Raw genomic sequence first — 23,425 nt, 5'->3', positions numbered from 1 at the left:
ACCCTCCCCTTCATGGGAACTAGCTGGGGGTCCCATGAGAACTACTTAATCCTATGCAAGTATCATGTCCCCAATGTCCTAGTCAACTTGCACTAGGTCCCAACTCCCAAAGGTGTTACCACTTCAGTGTCACCACATTGAGGACCAGATCTCCAATAAATGAGACTTGGGGGAGCACACTCAAACCACATCCACGACATCACAGATGGGAAGTAGAGAGAGGGCAGAGGTGTGTAAGAAAGAATACAAAGTAGAGTTAGAACTGGTTGTAGCACTTTGAATGATTGGCAATACAAGTCCAGGTGGGAACAAGAATAAGGAAGGTCATTGTAGAGGCAGAAAAGACGGGGCGTTATTTCGGATTAATTTTTTCTGTTCGTGAAGATGATATATGAGTTGAAAAGAAGAGGGACTCTTCCACCACACACTACATACCAAACATAACTCAAAATAGATCAATGACATTAATGGAAGAGCTAAGATCATAAAACATGAAGGGAAAAGCACAGGAGTAAATCTTTATAACAATGGATTTGGCAACGTACTGCTAGATATAATAACAAAAACATGAGCAATGAAATTAGAAATAGCTAAATGGAACCCGAGCACAAGTAAAAGCTTCTGTGTAATGGAGTACATTATCAAGAAAAACTCAAAATGGGAGAAGATGTTTGTAAATTATATATCTGACAATGGTCTGGCTTGCAGTATTATACAAAAAAACTTTCAGAGTCCAAAAACACAAGGCACAAACACCCTAATTTAAAAATCAGAAAAGGCACCCATGTGAGAAACTGAGATGAAGTTCCTGGCTCCTGGCTTTCAGCCGGACCCTGCTCCAGTCATTGTAGCCATTTTGGAATAGTGAACCAGTGGAAAGAAGATCTTTTTTTTCTCCTTCCATCTCTCTCTGTTACTCTGCTTTTCAAAATAAAATATTTTTAATAAATAAATAAATGGCAAAGGATTTAAACAGATATCTCTCCAAGGCAAATGAAAAAATGTTCAAGGGCATTAGCCATTAGGAAAATGCAAATCAAAACTACAATGAGATACAACATCATACCCACTAAGATGGTTTTAATAATAATTGCAAGGATGTAGAGAAACTGGCACCCAAGGTCACTGTTGGTGGGAGTGTAAAATGATTCAGGTGTGGTGGAAAATATGTTGATGATTCCTCAAAAAGTTAAACATAGAATTGCCATATGACCCAGCAATTTCATTCCTCTTTATTCATGCAAAAGATGAAAACAGGTGCTCAAACAAATGCATGTATACACATATTCATAGATGTCATGTTCATAGTCACCAAAAAGAGCAGGAACTACATGATTGTCCATCAATGGACAAGTGGTTAAACTGTGGCACATCCATGCAGTGGAATACTATTTGGCCTTGAAAAGTGATGAACTACCAATACATGCTGCACTACTGATAAAGCATCATGCTAAGGGGAAGCTAGACATGAGAGCTCACACACTGTACATACATAATCCCACCTATGTGAAATGTCCAGAACATAGAGACAGAAAGCAGACTGGTGGATTCCCGGAGCCAAGAGGAGGGAAGAATGGATAATAAATGCTTAGTAGCTGTAGAGTTTCCCCTTTTGGTGATGAAAATATTTTTGAACTAGAGAGGGTGGTAGGTGAACAATTTCATGAATGTACCAAACATGACTCAATTCTTCATTTTTAAGTGGCTACATTAGGTTATGTAAATTTAACTTTGATTAAAAAAATAAATAATAAGAGAGGGCAAGATAAAAAAGAGAAAAATAAGTTGAACACATTTTATTCACTGTCAATAAGATGAGCATATAGGGAAGTTGCTCATTGCAAGTTCTTGGGTAGAAGAGTGACACGATCAGACCTATATTGGGGTAAGTTGGTAGTAGCCTTAGTGTGTGGTAGAGACTGTATGAAATGACAAGGAGCAAAGCTCCCTGTTCATAATTTTAAAACTTGTTCTGGGGCAAGTGCTGTGGCCTAGCGGGTAAGGCTGCCGCCTGCAGTGCCAGCATCTCTTATGGGTTTGAGTCCCAGCTGCTCCACTTCTGATCCAGCTCTCTGCTATGGCCTGGGAAAGCAGTAGAAGATGGTCCAAGTTCTTGGACCCCTGCACCCATGTGGGAGACCCGGAAGAAGCTCCTGACTTCAAATCAGCGCAGCTCCGGCCGTTGCAGCCAATTAGGGAGTGAATCATCATATGGAAGACCTCTCTCTCTCTCTCTCTCTCTCTCTCTCTTTCTCTGTAACTCTTTCAAATAAATAAATAAATCTTTAAAAAAATAAACTTGTTCTGCAAGAGTCTGTAACAGTACAAATTATGCTGCTGGCTATTAACAGTCTTAGAAAGGCTGGATGAGAGGTCAGATATTGAGAAAGTAGAAGGACATTCTCAAACCAATTCATCTATTGCATCTACAGTGGGCATAACATTTGCATAGAACCATTCCAGCTATTTTTCCATATAATTGAATACTATTCCCTAAATTGACTGAAAAATGCAAGAGTTCTAATGAGAGGGCAGTGCAGTAAGTTACTCCATTTACCCATGGGCCAGGATATAGCAAAGAGCAGCCACAGTGTAATTATGTTTTAGTGTACTTCTCTGAAAATTTTGATCATGTCTTCTCAATTTCTTCTCTTGTAGAGGACAGAGGCAGTCTCTTGGTAAAGATGTACTGAGCACAGACAACATGCTAGGCATAATGATAGACCCTGATTTCATAAAGGTGAACAAGTTGAGCTTACTTTCTAGTGGATAGGTAAACAGGAGGTGACAGTGTGATCAAAGGATGAAGCTGAAGGTACATCTAGTCAACACCAGATAAGGGAAACAATACCTGGACAATTAGGGAGGACGAGCAGTAAGGTAAAGGCGGTGGACGTTGGTGGGGCAGAGGGAGAGGCAGAGGTTTGGGTTGAGTTCTTGGAAGTCTTCCTCAGAAGGAGTCACAGTTAAGACCCAGAGGACAAGACCTATTAACCTGAGCAGGGCAGGTATAGGGGCAGAGGAATCACCAAGAGTTATTTTCTCATACCTGAGAAGTGGGAAGAGGAGTGCTTACATGAAAACCACTAGGCAAGTTTTGTCCAGGTGGTGGGAGAAGTTATATTTACATCAATTAGAATGATGTCCTTAACAGCGGCTTGCCACAGGGCTCCCTACAGAGATATCAGACTGGAAAACTGAGTTCTGGGAGGCCTCACTTGTAAATGTAGCATGAAAACATCCTCACGGGTGCGGGTGTTTGGTGCAGTGGTTAAGACGTCCCTTACAGTACTGGTATCTCATCAGAGGACCTGTGTTTGAGTTCTGATTTCTGCTCCCAATTCCAGCTTCCTGTTAATGCAAACCTTGGGAGGCAGGAGATGATGGCTCAAGCAGTTCAGTCCCTGACACTTTCCTGTAAGACGCAGATTGAGTTCTTAGTCCCTGGCTTCAGCCTGGCCGAACCCCATTGCAGGCATCTGGGGAGTGAACCAGTAGATGGAACGTCTCTCTCTCTCAAATAAACAATTTTTTAAAAAGTCCTTCTTGATTCATACCCTGATTAACATTCACTTCCCAAATTATTTTGTTATGTCTAACTACACAAAGCATTTTTTCTGGTCTTTTTTTGATGTTCTTGTTCAATTGGGGTTTCTCTCCTTTCACTATGCTGTTGCTTTTAATATAGAAACTAATGAGAAATGTTTTGTTTATTTATTTTATTCCCCTCTTACATTTTACTTTTAAGTGAGGAATGGGAAGCAAAATGAAATGTTGAATATGATGAACAGCTCTCAGTTCACACAAATTAATCATTTTCTGCCTAAAGGTTGTTTTCGTCTCTCACCAAGTCCCACTCAGCACAGCGATCTGCATTAGGAACAATGTTATTTTGAAAATCTCTAGGTACTCAAATAACTCTTTTAGGAAGATACTCAAGCTAATCTCTATTTCTGAGAGAGATTTGATCTGAACCAGGCCTCTGATAGCTTTTCCACTTAGCCTGTAATTAGCTCCCCATTCCACTGTGGGCTATGGAACTGGAATTCATGTTTTTAAGTATATATTAGTATGTATTTCCTTCTCTCCTTGTATATAATTTAAGTTGACAGAAATCACTATACCCTAATTATAGTCCATATGAGGGTTATGAGTGGTTTATTCACTATCCTGTTTTATATGTATAGTTATTCAGAGATTTAGGTAGATTCCTATTTTAGTGGCTACCAGTACTACTCAGGAAACTACATGTTCTTAAAACTATAAGAAAATTTATATTCCAAGTTTTAATCCTGAACTGAGCAAGAAATGCTTTAAGTATTTAGGATTTCCTTACAAACCTCTACTACTCAAATGTAGGTACACTAAAGCAAAATACTTATTTCAAAACTTCTGTATGCTACACATTGACTTTCTGTGATGGTGGCCATATGCCATTACTATAGTATGAAATGTTATGGTTATTGATCAACTGCTACCTATGTAATGGGTTAACTTAGAAAAAAAGTAATCAATTTTTTCTCAAGTAAAAATTTTATTTCTTATACCTCCTAAAAGTGAGAACTTATTCCAACTAAGATCAAAGTTGAGAAAATATAATTCCAGATCTTTAAAAAGCTAAGTCTCACCAACTTTGTTTTTTTTCAACACTTTTTCATTCTGCCCTTCTATTCTAATTCTCTACAAGATCCTCATTTCTTCCCTCCCAACCATTATATGTCTCTTATCTCTCTGGGTATTAGAACTCCCAGTTTAGAATTGTTCAGTTCCATGGAGTTGAATTACATCTTGTTATTTTAGTAATAAAGAGATTAATACGACCCGCCATATTAAGAATTTATGATTATAATCATAGTTCATATAGTAGGAATCCTAAACATGAATGTGAAACAGCAGATAATGGCCCTTCCACTCATCATCGGCAAGGAAATAATTTCCACACACAAACATTACCCACTAACAAACTTAGACTGTGAAAATACTTAGTTACCTTTTTGTTGGGCGTTCAGATATTCATTTCTACTTTCCGTTTCTGACTAATGCTCTCAGAGGAAAATACTTTGTGCACATCTCATTTTAGATAGTGCTAATGCCACTTGGCTACACACTTAAGAGGTAGACTTACTGAAGACCAATGCATCCTGTCACATTTAACTATTGCAAAAAAGAGGGAGGAAAGTAAGAGCTGATCCAATTCTTCTATTTTTATTCATTATGCTGACCCTTCTTTGCTATAACTCTTCTAGCATCTCATTTCCTTTATCCACAGTCAGCCAGTTTCTTTCTCCAGAATTCTGGCTACATACTAACAAAATCAACAAAAAATACTTCCAGTTCACCTAATACCACCACCTCCTCCTCCTCTTCCTCCTTGGTTCTCCTTCCTCTGGTCTATTTGGGGAAAAGAAGCTGTTCCATGTCCAATACTGAGTCACTTCTGTGGTGCACCTGCTTCCTCATTCTATCTTACTCCTTTTGCCTGGCAGTTACCCCCACCCATTCACACATATTTACATCTAGGTTCTGTGTGCCATTCTTTACTGGAGAATTGGAACAAGCCATTCTGTGCTCCAAAGTCCCTGAACCATCCACATCTCTAGAAAATGCTGATTGTCCCTTCTAGTTGGGCAACCTCCTACTATATGGCAAGGACTCCTCTTTCCCTTCCCTCTGGCCACCTCCCCACATCCAACTTCCCATCCTTTTATCTGAAGCCAATTTACCAATCCTGTTTTGTCATCTCCTTCCAAATCCTGTAAGCATTAGTTCCCAAGGTCAGACTATTAATTTTTTTTAAACAAGAGACTCCAGAGAAAAATTAAGCCACTTCTTTAGGGGCAAAAGCTATGTGATTTGTAGTTTTAAGTAGTATTTGTTTTCTCTCTGTTATTTTATTTTATTCAGCAACAGCCAATGTAGTCTGTTCTGTCAGGGTCATAACAACCAAGAAGTCCATGGATAACCTCAAGCTTTAGAAGTGCTTTTGCAAGAGAAAAGATTTGTAGCAACCCAACTCATGTTATAGGAGATAACAACAGTGATGAAAGAATTAAAATCCTCATTTTCTATTTCAGTATAAACCAGTTCAGAGATTTTGAAAAGACAACACATCTCATCTTCGATGTCCAAGTTGCAGAGGTGCAGAAACATTAAGCAGATTGTGACTAAATCATTAATTGAACAGTACACTAAATAAATTAACTAAGCAAATGCCTTATAAAAACACAGGGCAATCATGGTTATGATTAGGGAAGCTGAGTTGCAGCACACCCAGAGAAAGTGCTGACGGAAGTATTAAAGACTCCATATGGAGCCCACCTGGCTAGGAAAGAACTCTGGGGATGTGGTGAAATGAATAAATCAGAAAAGTAGGTGGGAAGGAAATTTTGAGAGGGAACTAAAAATAAGTGAATTAAAAGAGAAGATAAAACCTTTACTTATGAGCAGAATTTTGAGGGAGTCAATGTAAGATAACAGTTAGGGAAAAGTACACACACCTACCAAGAGCCTGTGTGTTTCTTGTATGTGATCAGTTCACTTACAAATTGTTCTAAAGTGTTGCGACCAGCTGGTATGGGTTCTTAGTAGTAAGAACAGAAATCAACCCAAATTTAAACAAACCAACAATTCTAAAGGATAGTTAACATCTCAAACTCTGATTAGTGGGTGGAAGGGACTGGAGAATAAGTTTCAGAAATGGGCTACATCCAAGGGAGAGGAAGTAGCTAAAGTCTCACCATTGAACAGCCTAATTAGGATGATCTATTAACAGCATCCACAGTGGGAACCCAAAACTGGATTCTGCTGATACTTCCACAATCACCCACCAAACACATTTTCCCCCAAGATTCAGAAGTTCAGAGGCTCAGGCAAGAAGATCTTGGCTGAGCCTGTGTCACAGTGAGAGTCAACTGACAGGTCTCCTACCAGAGCTTACAGAAAAAGAGGGCAGTAATAAGTATATGTTTATGGGGCGCCAGAATTGCAGGAGTTATACAGTGTTATACAGTGTGTGTGTGTGTGTGTGTGTGTGTAGGGGTGTCAGAAGCCCTTTCTCTTCCTCCCCACCAAATAAGACACATTAAGTGGCCTCCATAAATACTGAATGATTGGCAATGCTGTCAGTTCACTTCAGGTGGGTTGAGATATTGAAAGAACTAGAATTCCATTTTCCTGAATGATCTTTCCCTTACAAAAAGGAGACAGAGGGTATTTGAGGTGGGAAAGTGAGAATTCCCACAAGTTAAGAGCCTAAAGTACAGGATTTAAATCTCAGTCATTACATTTGCTGTCTTTGCAGCTTCATACTGGTGATAGCGAAAGTATTACTGAATATGATATTTGTTTACCTTATAGTTATTCACAGGATGAAAAGAGAAAAATGTACACCATTGCTTAGTATGTTGTCGGGAATACAGGCAAGTGCTAATAAAACATCAACAACTATTACCTCTGCCCTACCACAGTGCCAACACATATATCACAAGGACATATACTCTGAACAGTTTCTTCATCTTTTCATTCCTCTTCCTCCTGGAGCCAAGACAATCCTGATGGAAGGCTTCTGCATCAAGTAACCTTGGCTATTTTCTCGGTTTGTCTTGCCATCCCCCTGTATAGTGAATCTCAATTTCCCCAGGTTGTCGTACCTTGTAAATAATAGGAATTCTGCTTCTGTATGTACTATCGAGTTAAAAGATTAAATTATACTTTCTAGGACTAGAACCCTGCTTATCTTTTGCAGGTACGTTGCCACCAATGTCTGGTTCTTTAGAGGCTAGATCCTACCACTATGACATCACTCAGAAGCCAATCTGTCCTACTTTTGAATCAAACTCTACCATACCATTCATAAGGTCTGTGACCTTAGAGAAGTTACTAAAACTTTCAGGGTCTCCTTGGTATCAACTGCATAATGGGGATGCCAATGACTCTGACACACTTAAAATGCCTTTCATCTTTATCCCAAAGAGGATGCTTAAGTATAAGCAGGGATATTATAATAGAAAAAGGTCTAAACTTTTCTCCGATGAGAGGCTGCAGTAAGAAGTTAGTAGAAGTCCTTGGGCCCCCTGCATCCATGTGGAAGACTCAGAAGAAGCTCCTGGCTCTGGATTTTGGAAGGGCCCAATTCCAGCCATTGTGGCCATTTGGGGAATGAACAAGGGGATGGAAAACCTCTCTCTGTTTCTGCCCCACCTCCCATAACTTTGCCATTCAAATAAATAAAATAAACCTTTTAAAAAGTTAACAGAAGATGTAACAGCTATAGATGACATAAGAAGCTAAAATTAAAATCACTTCATTCTATAAATAATTATAAAAATATTATAAGGTCAATGGGGTCTTCCTCCGTTCAGCCTTCCTATACCTCAGCCAGGACAATGCGCATCATAATGGAAGACACAACTGTGGTAGGTAGCAAAGGGATGATAGCACCATCAAGCCTACGACAGCATCACAAACCAGTCCTTCCCTGTCTTCGGGGTGTGTTCTATTCAAGCAAGAGCTCTCCTGTCTGGCTGTGCATGGGTAAGCCATGGCCTGCGATACCCGCATCCGATATAAACACTGGTTCAAGTCCTGGCTACTCCACTTCTGATCCAGCTCCCTGTTAATGCACCAGGGAAAGCAGCAGAAGATGGCCCCAGTACTTGTGCTTCTGCATCCACATGAAATACTTGGATGAAGCTCCTGGCTCCTGTTTTCAGCCTGTCCCTGTCCTGGCCATTGTGCACATTTGGGGAATGAACCAGCAGATGATAGATCTATGTGTAGGTGTGTGTGCATGTATGTGTCTTTCTCTCGGTGTAACTCTTTCAAATAAATAAATAAATAAATCTTTAAACAAAAAAAAGGAAGGTGGAGAGGAAAGAATCACTGTCTGAGCAAGTTACTATTTGAGGTCATCCAGGTCATTTTCCACTTCCTAAAAGTAACCTAAAACATGTGCAGAAAAGATAAAAATGATAAAAACTCTAAGCTCTTGTTAGTTCTGTTGTTCACATGTGTAATGGTTAAAACTTATACTATCAAGAAACTGTTAGTAGGATTTAATCTAAAACCCTCCTTTTAAAAGATAAACCCCATTATTCTAGCTCAGAGCTTGTTTAGCTCAGAAGCACGATCTGCTCACAACACTCAGACTTTACTGCTCTCTGTCCTTGAAGTCTCACATAAGGTGAGTTCCTTTTGTGCTTAATGAAATTGAGTCTCCATTTCCAGACAGTGAATCAGCTCACAAGCCCCTCAGTGCAGCTTCCCTCCAATGTCCTAAGCCACATGTTTGGTGAGAACAAGCTTCCATGTCCCAAGGGCCATTATGTAGATGGGATGTCAGGACCCAGCATTTGGGCTCCACTCACAGCACCCCTTACACTGGCCCTAGGTCAGGAGCCTCTGGAGGTAGGTTGACCCTATTAAAGAACTCTGCCAAGCCTGGGAAATGAAAAACAAGTCTTTGGCAATCTCTAGTCTGATTCAGTGTGCATTTAAGCCAAGGTATGAAATATAATAGCCACTGTTACTAGGCGTCTATTATATGCCAAAAATGCTGTAATAATTAAAGGAGAAAGTTCATGTGCACAGCCTACTGCCAGACACAGTTGTCTCAATAAATGATGACTACTCTAGGCATTACTGCTAATCCCAAAAGTGGCCTTGAAAAGGTGCCATGATTATCCTCAATTTACAAGGAGGATATCAAGGCTCAGAGAGAGGCTCCATAACTTTCCCAAAGACACGCAGTTCATAAGTGACAGAGCAGTCATTAAATTCCGAACATTTTAAACCATAGAGCCTTTCTGAGGGTGGAGGAAGGAAGGGCAGTTGCAAACTGTTTAGGTGTGGTCTCTCATGGTTGAGAAGAAGGATAAGTGAGTTTCTCAATGAAGTCCTTCTTTTCTATTTAATAGGATCATTAGCCACCTGAAATTCATCCTCCAGTAGACTCCTGGTTCTGTGATGTAGATGGATGGGAATGTGTATATGCAAAACAAGAATCACTGGCTTAATGTTAACAGTATAGACAGGCAGGTGTTGAATTTGTAGCAAAGCACAAATTGATCATATTATTCATATTCATTTCTTTTTTTTTCTTTTTTTCTCCAGAAATCTTTTATTTAAGGAATCCAAATTTCATGCATTTGTAAGTACAACTTTAGAAACATGGTGATTCTTCCCACCATACCCACCTTCCCACCACATTCCTACCTTTCTTCCTCCTTCTTCTCCTAGTCCTGTTATTTTTTACTAAAACCTGCCTATTTTAAATTAACTCCCACATGGGAGATCCGGAGGAGGCACCTGCCTCCTGGCTTCAGATCGGCGCAGCTCTGGCCTTTGTGGCCAATTGAAGGTTGAGCCATTGGATGGAAGACCTCTCTCTCTCTGCCTCTGCTCTCTCTGTGTAACTCTGACTTTCAAATAAATAAATAAATAATTTTTTTGCATTCAGAAATCTCTGGTGTAGATAAAACTCTATGACACAGAGAATCCAATAATATAAGAAACTGTACAAAATAGTGCTAAGTTAAACACAAATTAAGTACCAACATGTAGACTAGATACCTTCAGGATGAATAAAGAAAAGGAAGGAGTTGATGGTTATCAACCAAAGTCTTTATGAGGGAAGAGGGTGAGAAATGGGCACTGAGGGACTTGAAGCTAAATAGCGAAAAAGAGCGTGAATGTCCGTTCTTTTCATCCCAGGCCTCCTGGGAATCAGCCTGAGAAAAGCACTTAGGTCAATAGTTCATTTTATTTATTTAGTAGACAAATAAACCTCATATGAAGGGACTTCCAAAAGTTCATTGAAAATGGAATGAAAATATAGAACAAGAAGTTTGATGGGGAGCTATTAGAAAAAGGACATACAGATAGTGCCGGACAAAAATTTGGACACCTTAAGGGACAGAAATAGAATTGTTCACCATAAATTGCTCTACATTTTTTAATTCAATAAAGTACAATGAAAGAGGTATTCAAGAAAAAAGAAAAAAGAGTCCAGCAGCAGTGCCCTGGGGATCTTTGGTAACAGACCAGTACACACACACACTATTAGCTTACTAGACAAACTGGTTTGGCCATGCTAAGTCTTCAAGAAAAATAGTATGTGAACATTGCAGGGAATACTCTGAAGGCAAAAACAGAGTCAGTAATCCCTATATCTTGCTTTTACCTGATACCAAATAGCCCCAGTCCTAGACCTCCTGGAATATTTTCTCTAATCTCATCATCAAACTTAAAGATAGGTTTGGTTTTTTTAAATTATCAGTAAACAGGGCATACCAGATTTGCAGCTGTACCCAGAAACCACATGGTTGAAAGGGGTCCTTGCCTCAGAGACATAAGGTAGTTGGACAAGAAGAGACAATCCTTTCCACAAAATAATGTCAAACCGCTTGCTGTGCTTCAGAGCTCCCAAAAAAGAAAAGAAAAAACAGAGATCAAATCTTATTTCCCTACTGTCAGAGCAGAGGTTTCACTCTGTAAAGAATCTATGACACCCAAGTTAATTAGAATAAATCTACCCTAGATTGCAAATGGCTTCATTAAATGACAGAAATACATATTAGAATGACTCTTGGGAGCAGGGTTAATGCGAAAATTGCCGAAGGATGGCTTCAATTTTAGGATACTGGGAAGGATTTCACACAGTAGCAAACATAATTTCACTAAAGCTGCATGAAAACATCATATACCTAAACAGCTATAAATCTTTGCTTGTAAAAATAACAGCAAATGCAGTACTTCTAACAAATAAAAATGAAGTTTAAAGCTGTAACAAGTATCAGCTTGGCTGCCAACATATTAGTCCTAAATCTTAGTTTATGACTTCTTGCTCAGCTCAAAACTATGTGGGTTTGCTTTTCCCATTACTGGTTTATCAAACATGAAAGCAACCACTCCAACTACCAATCCAGTAGGCAAGAGGTGATGTCTTAATCTTAACCAAACCACTGCCTCTTGACCACTAGAGGCGGCAGCCTAGATAGGAGTGGGCCGAGTCATCAGAATGTGGCTGGCTGCAACAAGGACATCTACTTCCCCAACACTGCACCACCACCAGCAGGGAGGGAGAGCAGCAGACATGGGAATGCAGTCAAGAAGAGCGGTTCAGAAGCACTCTAGAATGAATTCATTGTAGCCAATCCAACAACTACAATGATTTCGCTAGTTAGGTGTTCAAGTTTCTGTTACTCCACATGGTATCTGGACAGTTTTTACTGGTCTTTGCAAGGTTGGTAGCTAGTTTCTCTGACAATTGCTCCTATAAGAAACTGGCATTAAAGTCGGCTGTGAATTGGCAAAGCAAGGAGTTGGCTTTTGCTCTTTGCAACATTCCTAAGGATCACAGGAAACAAGAAGTTTAGACGATTGAACTATACTATACCATACCCATATGCTTTTTCTAGTCGTGCCACATTGGCTCTCAGTCTGTAAACTGTGACAGCGAACTGACCAACAGGTCTGGTCTTTCTCTTCCACAGCATACTCAGTGCTGGAGAGGTCCCTCCTGGTCAGAGACTATATTTCCCAGGTTTACTTACCGTTAGGTGTGGCCACATCACATGCTTTTGGCAAAGAATACAGGCAGAGGTGATGCAGGACTTTTAGCATCATCATGAATAAAGACTGTGCCTTAAACCATGACCATCTCTGTTCTGTGCACTCTCTCCCCTTCCTGTGAGAATGAGTTGCTTTAGCAAGGGCAGCCACACAGCCTCCCATCGTGTGATACCAACTGCACCTTCATGACACAGCTCAAGCCCTTGCCAGTTGTGGCTACCTGAGGCTGAATTGTCCAGTCTCAAAATTATGAGCCAAAATAAAACTCTTATCTTTACAAATTACCCTGCTTCTGGTATTTTGTCACAACAACACAAAACAAACTAAGACAGCTGAATAACAACTAACTTGAAGAGTAGTGGCGCTCTACTGGCCTGAAAATGTCTGAGAAAGAAAGCTTCTTCTATACTCTTTAAACTTCTGTTTCCTAGAGTCTATATTAGATGCCCTATCTAGCCTAAACAGCCACATGTGTCAATTACTTAATTTTAAACTAACATTAATCAAAATCAGCTTTGTATTTGAAAATTCAGTATCTTACTGTCCTGGACAGTAAGCAAATTCCATTTGAACCTGTTGAACAAACTCAAATGTGCTATCCTTCCCCCAGTGAGCCATTTGGGTTGGTCATTCCATGTGAACATCCTTGAACAGCCGCAGTTGTCCCAATGGTCATCATCAAAATGGTTTTCTGTTGTTATTTTTTCATAGGGGTGGGGAAGACATATGACAAAGCAATTTCCTTTTTCATTTGGAGGAATAAATGAGCTAGAATATACAAGAGTTTTTAAAATAATGAGGTCCCTGTTCTTTGAAATATTAAAATGTTCTCTAAAAAACTGCAATGATTTTTAAAAGGGAAATACTTGATAGGGAACAATAGATGGATACATTTGTAATTCAAGGTGACACCTCAAAGCAAGAATTACAATGAATTATCAAAAGATAAAACAATGAGTTATCAATCAGAAAACTAGCTCCCTCACTGAAAAAATGTAAAGGCAATTTCTACCTCATCACTTACAGCAAAATTACTTCCAGATCAGAAAAAAAAGGCTTACATGAAAACTAAATAAGTGTCATAGATTTATCTAATTAGGAGATGGGAAAGAGTCTCTAGACATGACAAATCAGGATTTCCAAAATGAAAGAAATTAATAGGTTTCATTGTGTAAAAATTTTAAACTTCAGTACCAAGAATTTTCTTTATTCAAAGTAAAATGACAGAAGTTGGGAAAATGTATACAAAAGATATCAAAGTCTTTAATAATAAAAGTTCTTGAAGGTTGCTAAGGAAAAAAGTATTAGTAGAAAAATAAACAATTTGAATTAATCAATCATAGAATAATGGATTAAAATTGACTTGAGATGTTTAGCCTCAGTATCAACTCATAATTTGAAATCAAAACAAAAGTGGGAGTGTGTATTTGAACTTCAGACTGGTAAAGCAGCACACTGAGTACTTGCAGGTTGGAAGACTGCATAGTGAGGTTGATGGAACTCATCCACCAGCAGAGGGTGGTGTTCCAGATCTCAGGGTGTTCACCAGAGGGGTCTTTATTTTCACCTACCCTTACCTATCACTTCTGCAGTTCCTAACCAGAACCCTGGACAGTCCTTCCTGGTCCCATTATCTTCAAATATGGTCATGAGCATGTGATGTTGGATAAGTGTCACTCATCATCAAATATTGACTTCCTTCTTGCTAGAACAAACTTGCAACTTTATAAACACAGCTTCTCATTTTATTAGACAAAAGAATACTAAAAAGTAGAGATGCAGGTGGGGTGAATTCAAAGCCCACATGAGAACATCATTGGTAATAAGGTCACCTCAAACTGAAAGTCCTTCTCCTTGTCTTACCCTCTCTTTGGGTCATCTGCCTACCAGAAAGACCCTCCTCCTTTTCAGGGTAGCTCCCCAGATAAGACTAAAACTGTTCCAGTTGCTGTTTTCTCAGGATAAGCAAATCAGTCAAACTTATCTCTACTAATGAGGTAATGGGTGCATCTATTAAGTATAATCTTTTGAATCAAGTGGGTGTGCCTATTACATTGATCCTTCATCTAAACTGATGGGTATTTTTTTTAAGGTTTCATTTTATTCATTTGAAATGCAGAGTGACAGAAAAAAGGAGAGACAGAGGTTGAGAGAGAGATTCCATCCACTGGTTCACCTCCCAAATGGCCACAATGGCTGGGGTTGATCCAGCCTAAAGCCAGGAGCCTGGAACTCCATCTGGGTCTTTCATATGGGTGCCAGGATCCCTGGCACTTGAGCAATCTTCTTTTGCCTTCTCAGTCACATTAGCAAGGAGCTGGATTGAAAGTGAAGCATCCAGGGCTCAAACCAGCACTCTCTTCATAGGCAGCGGCTTAACCTGTTGTGACATAATATGGGTCCCAAAGTGATGGCCTGCACTGTGCTATGGTTCACAGCCCTGGCAGCATGGCACCAAAGCTGACTGTAGCCAGGATTCATGCCAAACAATTGGTTCAGAATAGCAAGCAGTGGGTCTTAAACATACATGTTTGTTGTTTTGGTTTGGTTTGATTTAATTTGAAAGCTCCAAAGATGATTGATTTGTGTTTTTTGTTTTTTAATACTGCAGCATATTCACTGACTTTTTTCTTTTTAAAGATTTATTTTATTTGTTTGAAAGGCACACTTACAGAGAGAGAGAGAGGTCTTCCATCTGCTAATTCACTCCTTAAATGGCCACAGTGACCAGGACAGGGCCAACCCAAACCCAGGAGCTTATTTCAGATCTCTCACATGGGTACAGGGGCCCAAACACTTGTGCCATCCTCCACTGCTTTCTCTGACATATTCACAGGGAACTGTATCAGAAGTCGAACCGGAAGAAAGATATCTGTTGAAGAGTCGAACTGGCACTCATATGAGATGTCTGTGTTATAGGCTGCAGCTTAACCCACTGTACCACAATACTAGCACACACACACACACACACACACCCAAGATGATTCTGATGCTAAGGACGATGGAGACTCAATCCCTAGGATGTCGGTCCTCAAACTGTGGTAACCACCCAAGGAGCAACAGCTGGATCACTGGGGAAGTTGTTAGAAACGCATAGTGTCTGGGCCCAGCACTGTGGCATAGCTGGTGAAACCACAGCCTGCAATGCTGGCATCCCATATGGGCACTAGTTGGGGTCCCAGCTGTTCACTTCTGATTCAGCTTCCTTCTAATGGCCTGGGAAAAGCAGTAGAGATGGCCCAAGTGTTAGGGGCCCTAATGTGGGAGACCCAGAAGTTCCCGGCTTGTCCTGGCACAGCCCCAGCCACTGTGGCCATCTGGGGGCTGAACCGGCAGATGGGAGATCTGTGTGTGTGTGTGTTTCCCCCTCTCTGTGTAACTCTTTCAAATAAATAAAACTTAAAAAAAAAGGGAAGAAATGCATAGTATCAGATTCTCCCCAATGCCACTGAATCAGAGACTCCAAGGATAGGGGGTCCAAGACACTGTCTAAGCAGTACCTCCAGGTGACTGACATATGCACTCAAGTTTGAGAACCACTGGATTAGGACAGTCCTTCCACGTCGTTTTGCGAGCTTACTCCGTATCCAGATACCCTGCATGAAAATGAACTGGCTTTGAAAAAAACTCTAAGTTGGTGTGAAAAGTTTCTTTCTCTGGAGTAAAATACAATGTTGAGGAAAACTATCAAGTGGGGAGGCTTTTCATGCAGCCTGTCAAACAATAAAGTCCTAAGATGTTTGACCTTGAACATGGACAAGACCATGTTATGTCAAGTGAGTCATCAAAGACCACAGACTGGTGATCTTCAACCCAAATATCCTATTTACTTTCCATGCTCTGATGAAAAATCTGCTACTCCAGCTAAACACTGGGCCCAAGAACAAGTAGTATACTGGCAAGTGGTATTTTCTTCTGCTCTTATGTCACTCATCAGATTCCATTCTGATACAAGCAGCAAAGCACTGAGCAAGACTGTATCACACACACACACACACACACACACACACACACAGCAATCACTTCTCAGTCAGAGGAGACCTGACAAAGCCCAAATCAAGGAAACGGGCCAGAAAGGCCGGACCCGATCTCCTCTGTTTCCCACGGAAATAAGGAGGACTGAGCCTCAGCAGCGCGCGCCTTTGTCGCCGCCTGCAGCAGGAGCATCTTCCGGGGCCCAGGCAGGAATAATGAAACAGCGTCTGGAAGGAGGCCCGGGGTTTGGTGCCCGCAGCCTCCTGCAGGGGAAACAGCACGCCCCGTGCGGGTGGTCCCTGCTCTTGCCAGATTCTGCCCCACGCAGCTCAGAACCACGGTCGAGGGGAAAGGGACACGCGCCACGAAGCAGAGCAGGCACTGGGACGAAGGGCTGCAGGCACCCTCCGGCCTCCAGGCCCCTCCTTCCTTTCTTGTTCCACGGCCTGCCCAGTCTTCCTGCGGCTCCCTTTCCCAAGCAGTCTCCCAGACAGTGGGAGGGAGGGGCCGGCTGGCTGCACTCTTGACATTGCATATTCCCGGAGAACCTTCCAAGCTGGGTTCGAAAAGAAACAGCAAAGGATAGTGCTGCTGCAAAGAAACCTGGAAATTATTTCGATAATCCTCCGTTCAGGTCTACACGTGCATACCTGAAAAAAAAACCCACGAGAGTCTCCCACCCTGGGCAAAGCTATCCAGCAATATGGACTTCACGTTCACTGGGCCGAAGCCTGGTTTTCTCTCTTGGCTCTGGGGCTGACTTTGTCTTTTTCTCTTCTCCCTCTCACCAAGTCTCTCCCTGCCCTGAGCACTCTGGAGATCTGTCTACAATAGCAAAAAGCAGATCTCAAACTGTTAGCTAAATGTGCTTATTTTATATGAAAGACTCACTTTTATTAAGGGCTAAGGATCTTATAATAACCATGTAATACACCTATTAATCCCACTATTTCTCCATAGGGCCCTTTATGACCTTGAGATCTTGTTGGCAGGGGGCACCTGTGTGTGTAAGGCGATGATGGGCTTTGGAGTAACAGAAGCTAAAATGCATACGCAGAATTTAAAAAGCAGGTCTCAGCTTAGAGGGTATTACTTGGCACACAGCAGGGGGTTCCTGAGGAAAGGACACTCAAGGTCTATTTTATGGAGGAAGGAGGAGATCCTGCAAGGTATGCAGGATTGCACTCGAAGTCCTGACTTCACATGTTAGTCACAGAACAGAGAAGCAGGTACCTCTGTGTGTGTGTGTGTGTGTGCATACGTGCGCAGCAAGCACTGAGGATGGGGCTTGGATAGACAGGGAGACATAGTAAGATGTAAAAATATAAAAACCCAGTTTATACTCTGTGATGAAGCCTGGTTGGGGTGACAGATTCTGTCCCGGTTGCTCCTCTTCCAGGCCAGCTCTCTGCTGTGGCCAGGGAGTGCAGTGGAGGATGGCCCAAGTGCTTGGGTCTTGCACCTGCATGGGAGACCAGAGGGAGGCACCTGGCTCCTGGCTTCAGATCGGCACAGCGCGCCGGCCGCAGCAGCCATTGGAGGGTGAACCAACGGCAAAGGAAGACCTTTCTCTCTGTTTCTCTCTCTCTGTCCACTCTGCCTGTCAAAAAAATAAATAAATAAATGCAGATTCTCAGGTCCCATCCCAAACAGCCCTCTAGATCTATCATTGTGATGAAGACCAAAAATCTGAGAAACACTGGGGGCTGGCTGAGCTGCATCGACCAAAAAGCTCAGAAGAGATTGTGCATTTTTAAAGGGCTGTAAACAAATAGTAAGCTAAGAAAGCTATGCAACAGACTTGTGTGGTCCACAAGATCTAAAATATTTACCACATGGCCACTTACAGTGCCTGGTAGTATGAGGGTACCAGGAAGTTTTGTGAAATAGTGAGAGATTGGTGTATGTAGGGAAAGACAGGATCAAAAGTGTCAAGTCTAGAAAGAAGGAACAATATTTTATTCTCATTCATGTGAAACAAATCTTACTTAACTTAAGGGGGTGTCTAAAGTCATTGGAGGCCAAAGTAAGAGTGCCCTCTTTTTGGTGGATATACACGGCTAATGCCGAAGCTGGGTCTTTAACAGGGCCAATGTGAGCCATGTCAGCCTTCCAGGGAAAATCAAAGCAAGCTAGTTTCACATTCAGCCCACATAAGCAGCCTTATCCCTCCCCACGGCTGTTTTGTGTAGGTTTGCTTTTCCTAAGTACAGAAATTATGTCTTATTAATTTCTGTAATAGGCTTGGCCTGAAGCAGTGATAGGCACCCAGTAGGAACCTAACTGTGTATTTCCATACATACTTGTGTGTGGTTCTCTAATGTATAATGACAACTCTCTGTGTACGTGCTGGTTACGTATGTAGAGCAACGGTACCAGCTGTCACATAGGGAGAGGGCTACAAAATAATAAAGGCTCTCGGTATCCAAAATAGTGAATGTTGCATTTATTCCTAAAAGAAATAATGTCTGTTCTTGATATCCTGCTGTCCCTTCATGAAGTACAGTAAATCTTTAACCATGCAAATAAATACCATGCTGGAAGGGCTTACAGCTAATGCTGTTAGTGTTATTTCTTCACCTAATATGGGTCACCTCGCTGTTCCCTATTCTTCATAAGGTCAAAAACTAAATGTGTACACACAGATTTCAAATTTCAAAGACTCGAATTGTAGCATCCATTTCAATTGAATGATGCTATTTCCAGAACCTGGATGACAGCCATTGCTAATACTACTTGGCTGTGGGGAAGCTAAAGTGAATTCTATTAAGAGAAAAAATCTTAAGTAACAGATATGTTCACAAGTTACTCTCCATTTAGCATTCAATCTGTTTAAAAATATGTGATTTTAAAATCCAGAATCAATGTAAAATTACTGCATTTCAGCACAGCTTTTTGTGTGTTTTAATACACTAAATTCTTTTGCCAAAAATATAATGTAGTTTTTGGGAAAGGCAATCATTTTGGGTTTGGGTAGTCTTTTTTCTGAAAAGTGAAAAAATTGGCAAAATTTTCAAACAAATGCATGTTTCCTCAAACTTATTCCCACAAAAATTAGCCATCATGTTTCCTTTTCTTTTTTAAGGATTTATTTGAATTTTTTTGAAATGTAGAACTACAGAGAGAGAAGGCACGACAGAGAGAGAGAAAGACGTCTTCCATCTACTGGCTCACTCCCTAAATGGCTGCAATGGCCAGGACTGGGACAGGCCAAAACCAAGAGTCAGGAGCTTCTTACTGGGTTCCAACATAGGTTTCAGGGGCTTAAGGACTAAGACCATCTCCCCCTGCTTTCTCACGTACATTAGCAGCAAACTAGATCAGAAATAGAGCAGACTGATCTGGTGCCCGTAGGAGATTCTAGCGCTGCGGACAGTGCCTTAACCTACTACTCCATAATGCCAGCCCCAGCCATGTTTCAAGGCTTTTTCCTGACATCCAGACACCTCAATTGACATTAATTAAGAACATGGCCGGCACTGCGGCGTACTAGGCTAATCCTCCGCCTGAGGGACTGGCACACCGGGTTCTAGTCCCAATTGGGGCGCCGGATTCTGTCCCGGTTGCTCCTCTTCCAGGCCAGCTCTCTGCTGTGGCCCGGGAGTGCAGTGGAGGATGGCCCAAGTGCTTGGGCCCTGCACCCCATGGGAGACCAGGAAAAGCACCTGGCTCCTGCCATCGGATCAGTGCGGTGCGCCGGCCACAGCGCGCCGCCCGCGGCGGCCATTGGAGGGTGAACCAAAGGCAAAGGAAGACCTTTCTCTCTGTCTCTCTCTCTCACTGTCCACTCTGCCTGTCAAAAAAAAAAAAAAAAAAAAAAAAAAAAAAAAAAAAAGAAAGGGGCTGAGATCCCAAAGATTAGGGAAAAAAAGAACAGATATGGAGGGAGATTCCAAGATGGCAGATTAGGGAAGGACACACTGCACTAGGTTAGGAATAAACAGTAAAAGTAAATAAGTAGTGCAGGAGTGTACTCTCAGGGGACAACTGGAGAGAAAACGACACTGGAAATCCTACAAGAGGAAGAGGAATGCCATGGAGCTGTGTGGAGGGTGCGGACACACAGCATGAACATGAATACAAGCACAACTGCTGCAGCTGAGAGGCGGAATGGACAAGAGCTTGGAGATGGAAGTGAGACCAGACTGCAGCAACCCATGGGGATACAGCCAGAGTGTGGCATGCATCTAGACTGGAGCCTTGGAGGCTAGTGGTTGCCCCCAGTAGAAGTAGAGGGGGCACATTTCTCTCACCCCAGCTTCCTCACAACAGTGCCTGCTGCCTGGATGAGAAAGGGTGGGAGCCTATTTGGGTTCAGACAGGAGCTGCAGAAGACTGTGCATGAGCACAGCAACTGGCCGAGACGGGACGTGATCTTCTCGGCCCCACCTGGGACAGTGGTGAGGAGAAAGCAACATTGGGCCAGTGGCTCTTGTATATGCAGATTCTAGTGGAGGGAACAATCTGCAGCCTCCACTGACTTTGAGCTGACTTTGGCTGGGAGGTGACCGGGCAACCATGTAGGACGGTGAAGGACTGCAGCCTCCCAGGTCCAAGATGCCCGGTGGAGCTGCCTCGGGGAACATCTGCTTCTCTGCTGACTGGACAGGCTCGCAGGACAGAGAGAAACCTCTGTACTCAGCAACTGTGGGAGCATTGTGTGCTGAGTCTCTGGGGATTTAGTGTTACAAGACAAGGTGCAGGGTGTGGCTGGGTCTTTGGGCAATCACCGGGTGCAGCTCCACATGCCCAGAGCTCCTTGGTTTCCTACAGCAGGTCATTGCAGTAGGAACAGTGCTCACTGTGAGGGCTGTGTAGATGTTTTGTGCGATTCATACAGTGGTGGGGAACTCACTGGGGGCTAACACCCTGACACTGAGATATACCACACTCAACTAGAGAAGAAAAAAGAGAAGAAAATGGAAAACTTACTTGAAAGTAGCGTTGGGGATTGCTGGGCTACTATCAAACAACTCAATACAATGGTCTTAGGAGTTCCTGAAGGTATGGAAAGAGAGAATGGATTGATTAGAAGGTCTATTTAGTGAAATAATAACAAAAAACTTCCCCAATTTGGAGAAAAAAAAAGGGGACATCCAAATACAGGAAGCACATAGAACTCCTAATAAACATGAACAGAAAAGATCTTCACCATGACACATTGTAGTAAAACTTTTCAAAGTAAAACATAAAGAAAAGATTCTAAAATGTGCATGAAAGAAATGCCAGATTACTTTCAGAGGATCTCCAATTAGACTCACAGCTGACTTCCCATCAAAAACCCTACAGGCTAGAAGGGAATGATGAGATATAGTCCAAGTATTAAAAGAAAAAAAATCTGTCAACCCAGAATACTGCACCCTGCAAAGCTCTCATTTGTGAATGAAGATGAAATAAAGACCTTCCATAACAAACAGAAATTGAAACAATTTTTCACTATTCATCCAGCCTTACAAAAGATGCTTAAGGATGTGCTATACACAGAAACATGTTTATCACTATGAAAGAATGTGAAGGCAGAAGAATATCCCAGTAAAAGTACAAAATAAATCCACAGTAAAAAATAAGAATATTTATGGGAAATTTGTTACTTATCAATAGTTACCTTGAATATAAATGGCTTCAACTCTCCAGTTAAAAGATACAGACTGAGGCTGGCGCCGTGGCTCACTAAGCTAATCCTCCGCCTAGCGGCACCGGCACACCGGGTTCTAGTCCTGGTCAGGGCGCCGGATTCTGTCCCGGTTGCCCCTCTTCCAGGCCAGCTCTCTGCTGTGGCCAGGGAGTGCAGTGGAGGATGGCCCAAGTGCTTGGGCCCTGCACCCCATGGGAGACCAAGATAAGTACCTGGCTCCTGCCATTGGATCAGCGTGGTGCACCGGCTGCAGCACGCCGGCCGTGGTGGCCATTGGAGGGTGAACCAATGGCAAAGGAAGACCTTTCTCTCTGTCTCTCTCTCTCACTGTCCACTCTGCCTGTCAAAAAAAAAAAAAGATACAGACTGGCTGAACGGATAAAAAACAAGACCGAGCTATTTGCTACCTACAAGAAACACATCTAACCAACAAAGATACATGCAGACTGAACATGAAAGGATTAAAAAAGATATTTCATGCTAATGGAAAGCAAAAAGAGCATCCTAATATTAATCAGACAAAACAGACCTTAACACAAAAACTGTTAAAAGAGATGAAGAGGGCACCATGTAAAGATTAAGGGATCAATTCAACAGGAAGATGTGACTTTAATAAGTAAGTGTATAGGCAACCAATTACAGGGTATCTGGCTATTTAAAAGAAATGTTAATGGATCTAAAGGGAGACATAGACTCCAATAAAACAGTAACAGTGGACATCAACACCCCACTTTCATCAATGGACAGATCAACTAGACAGAAAATCAGCAAAGAAACAGCAGAACTAATCGACAATATGGACCAAATAGACCTAAGTGATATCTACAGAAATTTTCACCCCATAGTTGCAGAATACACATTCTTCTCATTACTGCAAGGAACTTTCATTAGGATATACTATATGCTAGGCCATAAAGCAAGTCTCAGTAAAGATCATTCACCTGGACCAAGTGGGATTTATCCCTGGTATGCAGAGATGGTTCAACATTCACAAATCAATGTGAATCATCACATTAAAAAACTGAAGAATAAAAACCATATGGGTACCTTAATAGATGCAGAGAAAGCATCTGATAAAATACAACATCCTTTCATGATGAAAACTTTATGCAAATTGGGTATAGAAGGAATATTTCTCAACATAATCAAGGCAATTCATGACAAACCCATGGCTGGAAGCATTACCCCTAAAATCTGGAACCAGACTCTAACCAGACTCCAACCATTGCTATTTAAGATAGTCCT

At 41.7% G+C, this 23,425-nt stretch overlaps 1 long non-coding RNA gene across 3 annotated transcripts in view; it reads right to left on the bottom strand.

The window, feature by feature from the left end:
* Window positions 1–23,425, bottom strand: part of LOC149124524 (uncharacterized) — a 282,718-nt gene that overhangs the window by 95,280 nt on the left and 164,013 nt on the right. The window contains exons 3-4 of one of the 3 annotated variants that reach the window (XR_016212773.1): window positions 21,478–21,543; window positions 15,195–18,145 (exon numbers count right to left, since the gene is read on the bottom strand). The exons of the other annotated variants lie outside the window; for them this stretch is intronic. This is a non-coding gene — a long non-coding RNA (uncharacterized LOC149124524). Of the gene's footprint in view, window positions 1–15,194; window positions 18,146–21,477; window positions 21,544–23,425 lie in introns of those variants that run through there. 3 annotated transcript variants of the gene reach the window in all.

Source organism: Oryctolagus cuniculus, chromosome 9 (genome assembly GCF_051225735.1).
Source record: "Oryctolagus cuniculus isolate XC-2025 breed Fujian yellow rabbit chromosome 9, ASM5122573v1, whole genome shotgun sequence".
Classification (NCBI taxonomy): domain Eukaryota; kingdom Metazoa; phylum Chordata; class Mammalia; order Lagomorpha; family Leporidae; genus Oryctolagus; species Oryctolagus cuniculus.
The sequence above is the reverse complement of the archived record's forward strand: the minus strand, read 5'-3'. Positions and strand labels throughout refer to the sequence as shown.